This window comes from Notamacropus eugenii, chromosome 5 (assembly GCF_028372415.1).
Source record: "Notamacropus eugenii isolate mMacEug1 chromosome 5, mMacEug1.pri_v2, whole genome shotgun sequence".
Classification (NCBI taxonomy): Eukaryota; Metazoa; Chordata; class Mammalia; order Diprotodontia; family Macropodidae; genus Notamacropus; species Notamacropus eugenii.
This window is the reverse complement of record NC_092876.1, coordinates 251,788,082-251,802,480: the sequence shown is the minus strand read 5'-3', so window position 1 is coordinate 251,802,480 and position 14,399 is coordinate 251,788,082. Positions and strand designations below refer to the sequence as shown.

General features: G+C 36.2%; 1 pseudogene; it reads left to right on the top strand.

The window, feature by feature from the left end:
• The first annotated feature begins 12,026 nt into the window (after positions 1 to 12,026).
• LOC140507829 (bis(5'-nucleosyl)-tetraphosphatase [asymmetrical] pseudogene) lies at positions 12,027 to 12,567 on the top strand (annotated as a pseudogene).
• The last annotated feature ends 1,832 nt before the right edge of the window (positions 12,568 to 14,399 follow it).

Genomic DNA, 14,399 nt, shown 5'->3' with positions numbered 1-14,399 from the left:
TGGTCAAACAATAAGCCAGAAAATAAAAAAGAGCCTTGAACATAAAAAGCTACAACAGTGAAAGGGAAGATAAAAACACAAATTCAGAAGAGGACAACATTGGCAAAAAGCCTACATGCAAAAACTCAAAGGGAAATATGAATTGGTTTCAATCTCAAAAAGTATTAATGGGTTAACTCAAATAGGATTTTGAAAATCATATAAGAGAGGCAGAAGAAAAATTGGGAAATGATATGAGAGGCATGCAAAGGAGACCTAACAGTTTAGAAAAGGAATGACAAAAATTAACTGAAGAAAACAATTCCTTAAAAAATACAGTTGATTTAATGCCAAAAAAAAAATCCATGGGAGAGAGTAACTCCTTTCAAAAGTAGAATTGGCCAAAGGGAAAAGGAGCTACAAAATCTAACTGAACACAATATTTTATTAGAAATTCAAATTAGGTAAGAGGAAGCTAATGACTCCATGAAACATCAAGAATAAGTCAAACAAAATAAAAATAATAGGGAAAAAAGAAGAAAATGTAAAAGTACCTCATTAGAAAAACAACTGGCTTGGGAAATAGATCTAGTAGAGATAATTTAAGAATTATTGGACTATCCAAAAGCCATGATAAAAAAAGTATCTGGACAACATCTTTCAAGAAATTATCCAGAAAAATGGCCTAATAATCTAGAAACAGAGGGTAAAATATCATTGAAAGAATCCATCATCACATCTTGAAAGAGGTCCCAAAATGAAAAGTTGAAGGGATATTGTAGTTATATTCCAGAATGATCAGAGCAAAGCAAAAAATGCTGCAAGAAGCCATAAAGAATTCAAATATCAAGGAACCACCTTCAGTATGACACAGGATCTGGCGTGTTCTAAAATAAATGATTAGAAGACTTGGATTATGATATTTCAGAAGGCAAAGAAGCCTGTATTACAACCAAGAATCAACTATACAGCAAAATTGGGCATAATCATTCCGGGGAAAAGATGAACATTCAATGAAATAAGGGACTTTCAAACTTCCCGGATAAAAATACCAGAACTGAACAGAAAACTCGATTTTCAAATACAAGACTCAAGAAAAGTAAAACAAAAAAGTAAACAGCAAAGTAAAAACAAAAACATATTAGTCAAAAAGGTAAAACTCTTTAAATCCTATATGCAGAACGATAATGCTTATAACTGTGGAGAACCATATCTCTATTAGGGCAGTTTGAGGGAGTATTCATAGAAAGATGGTGTGGGTATAAGTTGACTTTGACAAGATGATATATAAAAAATGAGAGGTCAAAGAAAGGGTTCTTCAGAAAGAAAAGGAAAGTGGGAGACAGAATAGAATAAACTACAACACATGAAGAGGTGCAAAACTACCTTTTGCAGTAGAGGTAAAAAAGGGTAGAGGTGAGCATTGTTTGATCCTTACTCTCATCAGATTCAACTCAAAGAGACAGTGACATACACATGCAATTGAGCATAGATATTTAAATTGCCCCGTACGGAAGTAGAAGAGGAAAGAAAATGGAGGTGTGGATAGAAGGGAAGGCAGAAATAGGAGGGGAAAGGGGAAAATAATGAGGAGGGGCTGATAGAAGGCAGGTCAGATTGAGGGATACAGTGGTTAGAAGCAAAATACTGTTGAAGAGGGACATGATAAAAGAAGAGAGAAAAGGATAAGCAGGATCAGAAGGAATAGGATGGAGGTAAATGCAGTTAGTAATCATGAATATGAATATGAATGGGATGAACTCTCCCATAAAGTGGAAATATATAGCAAAGTGGATTAAGAATGAGAATCCTATAACATTGTTTTAAAGAAACACAACTGAAGCAGATATATACACACACAGTAAAATTAAAAACCTGGAGCAGAATCTGTTACACTTTAGCAGAAGTTAAAAAAAAAAAAAAAAAGGAGGGGTAGCAATTCCAATCTCAGACAAAGCAAAAGCAAAAACAAATCTAATAAATTAAAAGGAAGGAAACTACATCTTTCTAAATGGTACGATCAACAATGAAATTAAATCAATACTAAACATATATGCTCCAAGTGGTATAGCATCCAAATGCTTAAAGGAGAGGGTAAATGGAAGAAATACACAGCTCAACTATACTAATGGAAGATCATAAACTCCCTCTCTTAGAACTAGATAAATCTAACCACAAAATAAATAAGAAAGAAGTTAATAGATGAAGAAAATTTTAGAAAAGTTAGATATGATAAACCTCTGGAGAAAATTGAATTCGGATAGAAAGACATATATGTTTTCCTCTGTGGTACATGGCACCTACACAAAACTTGACCATGTATTTGGGCATAAAATACTTTCAATCCAATGCAGAAAGGGAGAAATATGAAATACATCATTTCAGATGATAATTCATAAAAATATGTGTAATAAAGGGCCATGCAAAGATAAGCTAAAAACTAATTGGAATCTAAATAATCTAATGCTAAACACTTAGTGCATCAAACAAGAAATATAGAAACAACCAATAATGACATCAAAGGGAATAATAATAATGATACAACATATGGAAATTTATGAGATATGACCAAAGGAGTTCCTACTGGAAATTTTATATCTCTAAGTTATTACAAGAATAAAATAGAGAAAGAGGATATAAATGAATTGGGCATACAATTTAAAAAATTGGGAAAAGAACAAATTAAAGATCCCCAATTAAATACCAAATTTGAAATTATGAAAAATCAATGGGGAAATTAATAAAATTAAAAGAAGGAAAAATATTGAGTTAATAAACAAAACTACAGTAGTTTTATGAAAAAAACAAGAAGATAAATAAACTTTTGCTTAATTTGATCTATGAAATGAAGAAAACCAAAAAACCAGCATCAAAAAAGAAAAGAGTGAATTCACCATCAATTAAGAGGAAATTAAAGTGATAACTAGGAACTCTTTTGCCCAACTGTATGCCAATAAACCTAACAATCTAAGTGAAATGAATGAATATTTACAAAAATATAAATTGTCCAGATTAACAGGAGATGAAATAAAATACTTAGATAACCCCGTTGTTTAAAAAATATATTTTTAACACAGTTTATAACAGATAAAGCAATTCAAATTTTTGGTTAGGTGATACATTTTTTTAAAAACATTTACAATATGGACCACAAAAAACCTTTTTTTTTTAAATTAACTAACTGAGACACAGATAATATTTATGTTGCTAACTTCAGCTCTTGACCTACTTGTCTCCACAGTATTTCTAAGAATTAAAGGACCCTCACTTAATGTTGTTGGTCTAAAGTCCTATCTATGCCGAATAGCTTAGTTTTAGACACCCTCGGATGTTCCCCTTCCCATAATCTATAATTGAATAGATCTGGTATTAAGCTTACATACCTTTTGTCTATAGGAAATGGCCACCAATGGTAAGGACATTGCAAGGATACAATATCTCCCCAACTTCATGTCAGTTCCAGGCAGGATTAGATTATCCACTTGCATTCAGTCAGGCTTAAAGTCTGCCAGGTGTCAGTGGGAAAACTGAGTCAGGAGAATCCCACCTCAGCCCATGCTGAACAGCTGCTCTCCCACCCTTCCTTTAGATCACCTATGCAGTTCATACCAGCATCTCATCAACTTACTGGCATCATGGATTAGAAGCTCAGATCACCTTTCTTGCTTCCCATACCTGGAGTTAGACTCAGAAGAACAGTCACTTAATAGTCTCATAGCATCTAAAAATGGCAAGTTCCGATAACCAGGTTTCAAATATGATTATAGTTTCTCTTTGGCTAAGGAACATTTTTTGAGGCAAGTCTTACGTGGCTTACATGTCTTTCTATACATGTTCTAGTTCCTGATTAAATGGCAATCATAAAATCAAATTTACCATTCAAACCTTAACTTTTCCATCAATGCCAAATTTTACCTGAGGTTACCTTCCTCTTGGAAATTTAGACTGAAATTCTGTTCTCCAAACTAAAGATGTCATTGATTTATTCTCAGTGATTTATTCAGTCTATTGTTTTAATACTAATTTCTTTTACCTCACTTTGTAAAATGTCCAATTTTTCTCCCCATCACTTCCCTCCCCCCTCTTGCTAAAGTCTTGCATTCTGATTACTCCTTCCCTCAATGTGCCCTCCCCTCCAATACACCCCACCCCTCTCCTATCCCCATCTTCTCTCTTTTCTTGCAGGGAAAGATGAATTTCCATACACCTATCCCTGTCGTTCTTATTTCTCAATTTTATGCAATAAAAATTTTCAACATTCGTTTCTAATACTTTTAATTCCAACATCTCTCCCTCCGCCCCCTGGCCAGCCCCACTGAGAAGTGAAGCAATTCAAATCAGACTAAATACGTGTTGTTTTGCAAAAGACTTCCATAGTTATCATGTTGTATAATACTAATTATATTGCCCTCTGACCTACCCTATCCTCCTTTATTTCCCCCCTACAATTGACCTTGTCCCTTCTTAAAAGTATTTATTTCTAGTGACTCCCTTTTCCCATTTGCCCTTCCTTCTAACATTCCCTTCACTCCACTTGTTGCCTCCTTTCCTACTTTCCTGTATGAATTTTCATATTAAATTTAGTGAGCATGTTATTATCTCCTTCAGCCACACGTGGGGAGAGTAGGCTTATTTTCCTCCCCCCCCCCTTCTCCCTTATCTCCTCCATTGAATAAGATATTTCTTAACTCTTTTATGAGTTATAGACTGTCCTATTCCATTACTCCCTTTCTCTTCCTGGAATTTTTCTCCTTCACCTCTTAATTTTTATTTTTTTTATTTTTCCTTTGTGTGTGTATGTGGATATCATCTCTTCTGATATAACACACCCTGTACTCTCTATCTATGTGTGTGTGTGTGTGTGTGTGTGTGTGTGTGTGTGCATGTGTGTGTGTGTATAATCTTTCCTACTACCCAAATACTGAGAAAAGATTCAAGAGTTAAAAATGTTTTCTTTCCATGTAGTAATGTAAACAGTTCAGCTTTAGAGTTTTTTATGATTTTTCTTTTCTGTTAATCTTTTCATGCTTCTCTTGATTCTTGTCTTGGGAAGTCAAATTTTTAAATACAGATCTGGTCTTCAACATGAAATCTGAAAGTCATCTATATCACTGAATGACCATTTTTTCCCTTGAAGTATTATATTCAGATTTGCTGGGTAAGCGATTCTTGGTTTCAATTCCAATTCCTTTAACTTCTGAAAAATCCCACTCCAAGCTCTTCAATCACTTAATGTTGAAGCCGCCAGATCCTGTGTTATCCTGATTGTATTTCCACAGTGCTTAAATTATCTCTTTCTAGCTGTTTGCAGTATTTTCTCCTTGATCTGGAAACTCTGAAATTTGGCCACAATATTCCTAGGAGTTTCTCTGTTTGGGTTTCTTTTGGGAGGTGACTGATGAATTCTTTCAATATCCATTTTGCCCTCTGATTCTATAACATTGGGGCGGTTTTCCTTGATAATTTAGTGGAAGATAATGTCTAGGCTCTATTTCTGATCATGGCTTTCAGTCTAATAATTTTTAAATTATTTCTCCTGGATCTATTTTCCAGTTCAGTTGTTTTTCCAATGAGTTCTTTCACCTTATCTTCTATTTTTTCAAATTTTTGGCTTTGTTTAGTAACTTCTTGGTTTATCTCATAGTCATTCATTTCCTTGGACTCAGTTCTCTCTTTCAATGAATTATTTTGTTCAGTAAGCTTTTGAACCTTCTCCTCCATTTGACTAATTCTGCTTTTTAAAACCTCTTTCTCCTCATTAGCTTTTTGGACCTCTTTTTCCAATTGAATTAGCCTCTTTTTAAAGCTGTTATTTTCCTCAGTATTTTTTTTTTTTTTTGGTTTTCTTTTAGTAAGCTGCTAACTTGTTTTTTAAGGTCTTCTATTGCCTGAGCCAAGTTTAAGTCCCCTTTGGAGGCAGGGCCCTTGACTTCCTCTGACAGTATGCCTTGTTGTTCCTCATCCAAAAGGATGGGGGGAGACACCTGTTCCCCAAGAAAGTAACCTTCTATGGTCTTATTTTTTTTTTTTTTGCCCTTTTCTGGGCATTTCCCCAGCCAGTTACTTGACTTCTGAATTTCCTCTACACATTCACCTCACCTCCAGTTCCTCCCAGGCAGAGCTTGGGGGCTCAGATTCAAATGCTGCTCCCAAGCCTCGGGGCTTTCAGCAGGGACAGAGCTGCTATTCAGTGTGAGATTAAGTTCAGGTGCTCAGGTGGGGGCAGGGCCACCACACGGGGCTCAGTTCCCTTCAGGGGTTTACGAAGAGACCTTCAATAATGAGTGCAGGCCACTGCCTGCTTTGGGAGCTCCTGTCTGCTGCTGCCTCCCCTGCTGCTTCCCAAGGGGGCCTGAGTCACAGGGACACCCACATCCCTCTCAGCCAGCCAAAAAGACCCTCTCACTGACCTTTGGTGCCTGTGGGTTAGGAGACCTGTGCTGCTGCTGGAGATTCTGTCCCTGAAGCCTGTTCGGATCTGCTCCTCTCGGTGCCATGCAGCCAAGGCAGGGCTGGGCTCTGCTCCATGTCCAGTATGTGACAGACCTTTCCTGAAGGTTTTTCAGGCCTCTCTGGAACAGAAATCTCCTCCACTCCATTGTTCTGTGGCTTCTGCTGCTCTAGAATTTGTTGGGAGTTCTTCTTTACAGGTATTTTGTGGACTGTGGGGTAGGAGCTAATTGTCTGTGTGTCTTTCTACTCTGCCATCTTGGCTACTCCTGATAACCCCATTTTTAAAAAAAGAAATTGAACAAGTCATCAACGAACTCTCTAAGAAAAAAAATCTTCGAGGCCAGATGGATTTACAAGTGAATTCTACCAAACAGTTTAAAGAATAATTAATTCCATTATTACATAAACTGTTTGGAAAAAATAAGTGAAGAAAAGGAAATTCCATTTACAACATAAATATGGTGCTGATATCTAAACCAGAAAAACCCAAAATTGAGAAAGCAAATGATAGACCAATTTTCCTATGAAATATTGGTGAAAAAATTTTAGATAAAATATTAGCATAGAGATTACAGAAATTTACCATGAGGATAATACACTATGCAGGTGAATTTACACCAGGAATGCAGGATTGGTTCACTATTTTGAAAACTATCAGCATAATTGGTCAGATCAGTAACAGAACTAACAAGAATCATATGACTATCTCAAAAAAATGCAGAAAAAAGTTTTGAGAAAACATATTTCCATTCGTAGTTTAAAAAAATAAAACAGTACAGAAGCACAGCCTGGCACAGGCACTGAGGCAAGTGCAGCACAGCACAGGCATGGAGTACAGCCGAGTGCAGGCCATGCTGTGACAAGGACAGGACTGGAAGAGGCTTCAAGGCACCATACCACCAGCAGCAGCCTTGGGTCCCAGATTCCTCAACTCACAAACACCAAAGACAGCTTCAAAGGCCAGTGAGAAAGTTCTTTCATTTGGGTGAGAAGGGAATACAGCAGTCTAAACCTGGCTCCAGGCCACGTCATCTTCAGTTGTTGGAGTCCTGGTCTAAAGCCTCTGGGGGAAATGAGAAGGTGACCTACATCTCAGCCCTGAGTGACTACCCTGGAGTGAGAAGGAGTGCTGGCATAGTAGAGCTGGTGGAGGCTCTGGAGAGGGAATCCTGCTCACAGACCAGAGAGGAATAAACTCTCCTCCTCTGATTTTGCCACTTTGGAGGAAGTGAGAACTTACAGGTCCCCAGAGAATACCCTCCCCTTGACAAAGAGCTCAAAAATCAAGTAACTGACTGTGAAAATGCCCCCAAAAGGGAAAAAGAATAAGACAAAAGTTTACTTTCTTGTTGAGCAGGGATTTTCTTCCATTCTTTCAGATGAAGAGGAACAATACATACCATCAGAGGAAGACCTAAAAGTCAAGGCCTCTGCAACCAAAACATCCAAAATAAATATGCAGTGGTCTCAGGCCATGGAAGAGCTCAAAAAGGATTTTGAAAATCAAGTAAGAGAGGTGGAGAAAAAATTGGGAAGAGAAATGAGAGTGATACAAGCAAATCATGAAAAGTAGGCCAAAAGCTTGCTAAAGGAGACCCCAAAAATGCTGAAGAAGAAAATACCTTCAAAAACAGACTAACTCAAATGACAAAAGAGGTCCAAAAAGCCAATGAGGAGAAAAAATGCTTTAAAGGGCAGAATTAACCAAATGGAAAGGGAGCTTCAAAAGTTCATTGAAGAAAATAGTTCTTTAAAAATTAGAATGGAGCAGATGGAAGCTAATGCCTTTATGAGAGATGAAGAAATTACAAAACAAAACCAAAAGAATGAAAAAATAGAAGACAATGTGAAATATCTCATTGGAAAAACAACTAAGCTGAAAAAGAGATCCAGGAGAGATAATTTAAAAATTATGGGACTTTCTGAAAGCCATGATCAAAAAAAGAGCCTAGACATTATCTTTCACGAAATTATCTAGGACAACTTCTCTGATGTTCTGGAACCAGAGGGTAAAATAAATATTGAAAGAATGAACTGATCACCTCTTGAAAGAGATTCAAAAAAGAAAAACTGTTAGGAATATTGTAGCCAAATTCCAAAGTTCCCAGGTCAAGGAAAAATTATTGCAAGCAACCAGAAAGAAACAATTCGAGTATTGTGGAAATACGATAAGGATAACACAGCACCTGGGAGCTTCTACATTAACAGATGAAAAGGCTTAGAATATGATATTCTAAAAGTTAAAGGAACTAAGATTAAAGCCAAGAATCACCTACTCAACAAAACTGAGTATAATACTTCAGGAGAAAAAACGGTAATTCAATGAAGTGGAGGACTTTCAACCATTCTTGATGAAAAGTCCAGAGCTGAATAGAAAATTTGACTTTCAAACACAAGAATCAGGAGAAGCATGAAAAGTAAACAGGAAAGAGAAATCATAAAGGACTTACTAAAGCTGAACTGTTTACATTCCTACATGGACAGATAATATTTTAACTTTTGTAACTTATCTCAGTATTTGGATATTTTGAGTGATTATACATCTATCTATCTATCTATCTATCTATCTATCTATCTATCTATCTATCTATCTATCTATCTAGACAGAGGGCACAGGGTGAGTTGAGTCAGAAGGGATAATATCTAAATACATAAAATTAAGGGTTGAGAGGGAAATATATTGGGAAGGGAAATGGAAATGGGGCAAATGGAAATGGCATGGGGCAAATTATCTCTCATTAAAAAGGCTAGAAAAAAACTTTTTCAGTGGAGAGGAAAATGGTAGGTGATATGGAAAAAGTGAAACTTACTCTCATCATATTTGGAGTAAGGAGGGAATAGAATACACACTCAATTTGCTATGAAAATCTATCTTACACTACTGAAAAGTAGGAGAGAAAGGGATAAGTAGGGTGGGAGGGGGATGATAGAAGGGAGGGCAAATTACAGGAAGGGGAATAATTAGAAGTAAACACTTTTGGAGAGGGATAAGATCAAAAGAGAGTATAGAATAAATGGAGGTGCAGGATAGGATGGAGGAAAATATAGGTAGTCTTTCACATGGCTATTTTTTTAAGTCTTTAGCAAAACTACACATATAAAGCCTATATTGAATTGCTTTCCCTCTCAGTGGGGATGGAAGGGGAGGGAGGAAGAAGAGAAGGTGGAACTCAAAGTTTTAGGAACGAATGTTGAGAATTGTTTTTGCATATAACTGGAAAATCAGAAATACATAATGGGGTATAAAAATCTATCTTTCCCTACAAGAAAAGAGAGAAGATTGGGATAAGGGAAGGGAGGGGTATGATAGAAAGGAGGGTAGATTGGGGGAAGAGATAATTAGAATGCAAGGTGTTTTGGGGTGGGAGAGGGGAGAGATGAGGAGAAAATTTGGAACTCAAAATCTTGTGGAAATGAATGTTGAAAACTGAAAATAAATTTAAAAATTGGTAAAAAATGCTTGAAGGAAAGTATAGATTTACCCCCAAATATGCCATGTTTATATCTTTTAATGTAAGTTTCCTGTAACTATTCTAATAACGAAAGATGTAAAATTTTACTTCTGTGTTAAATGGAAGAACTTGCTTAAAGGCTCATGTAATTAATGTATTCTAATACATTTCCTTTTTTATTAAAAAAAAGAAATCTGACTTAAGTAGCAAAGCATCTGATTGATCCTATGCATCAGGAGGCAAAGAGGGCTTGGTTTCTAGTCATGGGACATGGGTTTGAGTCTGGTTCTGACATTGGCTACCACTTTGACCTTGGTTAAGTCACTTCAACTATAGGTGCCTCAGTTTTTTCATGTATAAAATAAGCAGGTTGACCTGAATAATCTCTAGTGCCCTTCCAGCTCTAAATCTAATGATACTGTATAAATTACATTTTTATATCTTCCTTCAGTGACAAAATGTACTGCAAATGTTAAACTTTTGTCTAAAATGTCAAACAATTGCTTCTGTAGCATCCTGAATTCACATACCATAAACTCAGGATAAGGTAACTCAAATAGATTAGAAATGGAAAATAACCTTTGATAGCATCCAAAAGAAAAGCAAGATTATGAAGTATTGAAAAGACAATGTTAACCGGAAATAAAGTTATTTAGTAAATTAAAAAAAAAACTCTAGAGAACATAGGAATAAATGAAATTTTCTTTAAAATGATAAATTGCATCTATCTAAAACCATCAGCATGCAATCCATGTATTCAGGAGAAGCTAGAACCTTCCCTAGGAAGATTGGGTGTGGAAAAGGATGCCCATTACCACCACTATTACTCAATATTGTCTTAGAAGTGTTAGCTTTTGCAAAAAAAGAAGAAAAAAAATTGAAAGAATTAGATAAGGCAATGAGGAAAGCAAACAATCACACTTTGCAGATGATAAGATGTCATACTTAGAGAACCATAGGGAATCAACTAAGAAGCTACTTGAAATATTGAACAATTTTAGCAAAGTAATAGGATATACAATAAACCCCTATAAATCACTGGCATTTCTATGGAATATCAACAAAGTCCACAAGTGAGAGCTTGAAAGAGAAATCAATTTAAAATAATGCAGCTAAGTGGTGCAGTGGATAGAGCACCAGTACAGGAGTCAGGAGGACTTGAGTTCAAATCTCACCTCACACACTTGACACTTACTAGCTGTGTGACCTTGGACAAGTCACTTAATTCCAATTGCCTCATCCTGGGCCATCTCCAGTCATCCTGATGAATATGTGGTCACTGAATTCAGAGGGCTCTAGAGGAGAAGTGAGGCTGGTGACTTGCAGAGCCCTCCCTCCCTCAAAACAAAGTCAAGTGCAAGTCATGCCATTATTTCTGATGGCATGGTCTTCTTCAGCAACGAAGGACAAACACACACACACACACACACACACACACACACACACACACACACAGATTGTAAAATATTTTGAAATCTACCTGCCAAGATAAACCTAGTAACTGTACAAATGCAATTACAGAACATTTTTTCACACAAAGTCAGATCTAAACAATTGGACAAAAATATCAATTACTCATGGTTAGACTGAGCTAACATAATAAAAATGACAATTCTACCTAAATGAATTTATGTATTCAGTGTCATATCAATAAAACTACCAAAAATTTGTTTTGCAGAGCCAGAAAAAGTAATAACATAATTCATCTGGAATGACAAAAGGTAAAGAATATCAAGGGATTTAATTAAAAAAATGAAAAGGAAGGTGATCTAGCCATATCAGATCTAAAACTACATTATGAAACAGCAATCATCCAAATTATTTGGCACTGGCTAAGAAATAGAATGGTGGATAAGTGTAATAGGTGAGGCACACAAGACACACTGGTCAATGATTATATTAGTCTACTTTGATGAACCCCAAAACTCCAGCTTCTGAGATTAGAACTTACTATTTGATAAAAACTGCTGCTGGGAAAAGGGTCATATTGAATCTAGGAGGTGAAAAACTGAGGCCCAGAGTGGGCAGGGAGTGTCCCAAGTTACCACACTGATAAAAGGAAAGGCATAGAAGCAAGGCTAACAAAGACTGGTTTCTGTGGAGTTTTACCCTTTCCCCATAACCACATATGAATTACTTACTGTGGACCATGTCTTTAAGAGAATATGACTTTATCATTTTCCTAAGACCTTGCATTCCCAAAGTGGACAACAAAGGTAGTAAGCTTCTCCTGTTGCAGACATCATACGGAACACATCATTGGACTCCTAAAGGTCATGTGGGACCAGGAAAGAGTGACTTAGAGACAGCTTTTAGGGAGACTCAGGAGGAAGCTGGCCTGGATGCCAGCCAGCTGAACATCATTGAGGGATTCAAGAGTGAACTGAACTATGTCATCAACAGCAAGCCCCAAACCGTTATATACTGGCTGACTGAGGTGAACGACTACAGTGTGGAAAATCGACTGTGTGGGGAGCATCAGGCTTACCACTGTCTGCAACTAGAGGAGGTCTGCAAGCTGGCTCAGTTTAAGGATATGGTGACACCTGTCAGAGAAGGGTACCAATTTCTCTGCTGCAACACACCTGGACCCCAGGAAAGGGAAGATCTTTTGAAATACCCAAAATTTAGCCTACTGAAGTTCTCAGGTATCTCTTCTAAGATCAGCTCCCACCCTGAATAGATTAGCATTCTTACAGTACAGGAAAGATGAAGCAACCAATGAAATCAGGCTAAGCCTTTTTAGGTCAGAGCAAACATCATGGTGCTGAAATGAAAGAGATGTATGGAAATGTATAAAGCAAAATCTCTGTACTCTTGTACCCAAGAAATAAACTGTTAGAAACTCAAAAAAAGGAACATATTATGGCAGAAAAAGGCATAAATCTAGTTTCTTACACTGTATATCAAGATAGTGTCAAAATGGGTACATGATTTAGACATAAAAGGTGATACCATAAGCAAATAAAGCGAACAAGGCATAGTTTACCTGTCAGTTCACGGAGAAGAGAATAATTTATGAGTAAACAGGAAATAGAGGACATTATGAAATGCAAAATGGATAATTTTGATTACATGGATAATTACATGATTACATTAACATATGATTACATATGTTAAAAAAATTGCACAAACCAAAGCCAATGCAACCAAGATTAGAAGGGAAGCAGAAAGCTGGGAAATAGTTTTTACAGACAGTGTTTTCTGATAAAGGCCTCATTTCTAAAACATATAGAGAATTGAGTCAAACTTATACTAATATCCATCATTCCCCAGTTGATACATGGTCAAAGGCTATTTTCAGATGAAGAAATTAAGGTTATTAATAGTCATATAAGAATCCTCTAAATTATCATTGATTAGAAAAATGTAAATTAAAACAACTCTGAGGTATCACATCAGACCTGTTAGATTGACTAACATGACACAAAAGGAAAACGATAAAAGTTGGAGAAAATGTGGGAAAATTGGGATATTAATGCATAATTGATGGCATTGGGAATTGATCCAACCATTCTGGAGAGCAATTTGGAACTATACCCAAAGGGTTATAAATCTGTGACTACCCTCTGATCCACCAAATACCATGAGGTTTGTATCCCAAAGAGATCATAAAAATGGAATAGAATGCACACAAACAAAAATATTTATAGCAGTTCTTTTTGTGGTGGAAAATAATTGAAAGTTCATGGGATGTCTTTCAATTGGAGAACTACTCACCAAGTTGTGGTATATGAAAATAATGAAATTTTATTGTTTTAAAAGAAATACTGAGCAGACCCATTCCAGAAAATCCTGGAAATATTATATGAACTGATCCTGAATGAAGTGAGCAAAACCTGGAGAACATTGTATATAGCAACAGTGACATTGTGTGATTATCAGCTATGATACAATTAACTCTTCTCAGCAATACAATGGTCTAAGACAATTCCAGACAACTATGAAGTCTGAATGTAGAGCAAATAATATTATTTTCATTTTTTTGAATTTATTTTCTCCTGGTTTCTCCCTTTTGCTCTGATCGTTCTTTCAAAACATGGCTAATGTCAACATTTGTTTAATATGAGTGTACATATGTATATATGTGTATATACATACACACACACACACACACATATATATATAAAATCTATTTCAGATTGCTGCCTTCTTGGGGAGGGGGATGGAGAAGGAAAGAGGAAGAAAAAAATTTGGAACTCAAAATCTTTTAAAAGTGAATGTCAAAAACTCTCTTTACATGTATTTGCAAAAAACAATTTACCATTCAGTTGAATAAAGAAAGAGGATTATGTGGTGCTTCCCCTCAGCCATGAAGAACAGGTGTATAGCTACAGCGGTGGCAACATCAGCAATAACCCCTCAGAAATCAATACCTCTGGGGAGATTGGAAAAATGACAAGGAATAAGTAAAAAAGACTTAAGACTTTATTTTTTAAACTTGGCTGCTTGTTCAGGCTGCTCAAGTACTAAAGGAATAAATACCCAATGAAAATGTCATTTCTTTTCCTTCCT